The sequence below is a fragment of the Fukomys damarensis genome, unplaced genomic scaffold (assembly GCF_012274545.1).
Source record: "Fukomys damarensis isolate Sample0158 unplaced genomic scaffold, DMR_v1.0_HiC HiC_scaffold_23, whole genome shotgun sequence".
NCBI classification, from domain to species: Eukaryota; Metazoa; Chordata; class Mammalia; order Rodentia; family Bathyergidae; genus Fukomys; species Fukomys damarensis.
In genome coordinates, this window is record NW_022900935.1 from 12,403,656 (window position 1) to 12,405,965 (window position 2,310).

Consider the following 2,310-nt stretch of genomic DNA (forward strand, 5'->3'; position numbering starts at 1 on the left):
CCCAGCATCTGTTTTTCTGTCCTCGTGTAGACATGGACACCTCTGCCTTCCTGGTGCTTTTTGTTCTCCAGGCTTTCATCTTTCTGAAAATGATAAGAGTAGACAGGAGCCCTGTCTAAGCACTGACTGTATTAATTATGTGGTGCTCGAGTATCCCACACAACATGCCCTTGAGTTATCAGGTATTATGCTATTTGGAAGCAACTAGCTAGCAACTAGCTTTATAGAACGGTGTAACTGATGACTCAACTATGCCAGGTCCTGGGGTGCTGCCTAGAGAGAGAGAGAGAGAGAGAGGGATTAGGGTATCACCATTTTGCTCACACTGGCTCCCAACTTGCTGGGCTCAAGCGATTCTCTTGCACACCTTCCTGAGTAGCTGGGCGTACAAATGTGTACCACTGTGACTGTCTTCAATATATAGTTGTTGTTGTTGTTTTTGTACCAGAGATCAAACTCAGGACCTTGTGCTTGTGAGGACAGCACCACTGAGCTAAGTCCCCAGCCCTTCAATATATATAGTTCTTCCTACTTTGTAGCCAGAAGGTAGGTGTGGCACCTTATGTAAGGTACCTAAGGACTCTAAGAGGTCTGGAGGCTTCATTCAGCATTTATGGAGGAGAGTTTCTAACCAGAGGACACAAAAGATGCATCTCAGGCTCCTCATAGCACTAGCAGAAAGGGAAACCACAGTGTAGACTGGACTGATAATGGTTATCAAGTCCAGGGAAATATGGTTGTTGAGGGCTGAGAGGTATACGAGCAGAACCTAGGGTACCGTCTTAATCAGAATTCTTTTTTTTTTTTTTTTTTTTTGGTACCAGGGATCGAACTGGGGTCCTTGCGCTTGTGAGGCAGGCTGTAGAACCACTGAGCTAAATCCCCAGCCCTTAATCAGAATTCTTTTGATTGTTAGTGAGAGAAATTCCACTCAAGTTAGGCTTGGCAAAATGAGGGCCTCAATAGGGAAGGGTGAAGGGGGTGAAGGTCCGGCAGGGGTATGGGGAAAAAATACGAACCAAGACATATCATGTAAGGTAGGAGATCTCAATGATAAATGTAACTGCACTGTTTGCTTTAAATGTACCCATAAACTTAATGGGAGGGAAATGAGGACCTCATGGAAAGGCATCAAAATTCTAAGGCCTCTGGAAACAGGAACACCAGAAACAAGAAATCAGGACTGTGTTTTTCACTTCTACTTCTGTGCATCAGCGTCATTTCTCCTACTACAGACTGACTTCTTCCGAAGGAGGAAGGGAATGAAGGAGACCAGTTAACAGAACTCAAAAGAATCCACTGGTGTTTGGAATGTGGGACCCTCTCTTACGGAGTTCCTGCTCACCTGGGCAAATGGCACAAGCGCCCACCGCCCAGGGCCCGGTGCCAAGGAGGAAGCTCAGCCAGGAGGAAGCCACCACCATTGCCGCAAAGTATTATCCCACGCCTGTCACATAGCAGATATCTGTCTCCACTCAAAACATGCTGTGGAGCCAGGCGTGGTGGTGCACGCCTGTAATCCCAGGACCCGGGAGGCTGAGGCAGGAGGATCGCTGTGAGTTCGAGACCAGCCTGGGCTACATAGTGAGTTCCAGGTCAGTCTCAACTACATAGTGAGACCCTGTCTCAAAAAACAAACAAACAAACAAAAAACATGGTGTGGAGTGCATGCCTGCAATCCCAGCATTCTGGGGAGCTGAGGCAGGATGGAAAACTGGAGCCCAGCCTAGTCAATTCAGCGACTTAGCAAGACCCTGTCTCAAAAAATAAAAAAGGTCTGGGGATGTAGCTCAGTGCAAATGCCCTGGGTTCAGTACCCAGTACCACAAAAATAAAACACCCCCCCAACCCCTAGCTTTCATTTAATGAGATTTTTTAAAAGCATAACATGAGTATATAATTCCAAGTTGGGATAAATACTATGAGGAAAAAAGACAAAGGTGCCTAAAATGAGGGGAACTAATCTAGGGCGTCAACAAAGACTTCTCAGAGCAAAGATCTGAAGTAGGAGTAAGACGCAGGGGAAGAGAATTTTAGGCAGAAGGAAGGGTGTGTGCAAAACCAAAAGCCGAGTGGCAGAAAGGTGTGCAAGGCCCGGCTGCAGAGAGGCCGGTGCAGGGCGGAGCTGGACAGGCAGCGGGTGGGCGGGCAGGACGCCCTCGGCAGCCGAGGAGGAGCTGGGCGCAGGAAGGTGGTGAGGGTCAGAGTTGCCGTTGTGAAGTCTCGCGTGCCTGCAGCGAGGAGAACCGACCGTTCGGAAAGGCCGGGAGTGTGCGGTGAGGAACCCGAGCCTGACCTGGAAGGCCAGGG

The 2,310-nt window shown here is 48.7% G+C and overlaps 1 protein-coding gene across 1 annotated transcript in view; it reads left to right on the forward strand.

The window, feature by feature from the left end:
* The first annotated feature begins 2,013 nt into the window (after positions 1 to 2,013).
* Positions 2,014 to 2,310, forward strand: part of CUNH1orf216 (chromosome unknown C1orf216 homolog) — a 6,168-nt gene continuing 5,871 nt past the window's right edge. The window contains exon 1 of the mRNA XM_010645248.3: positions 2,014 to 2,276. The gene's annotated coding sequence lies outside the window, so the exon portion shown is untranslated. The remainder of the gene's footprint in view (positions 2,277 to 2,310) is intronic.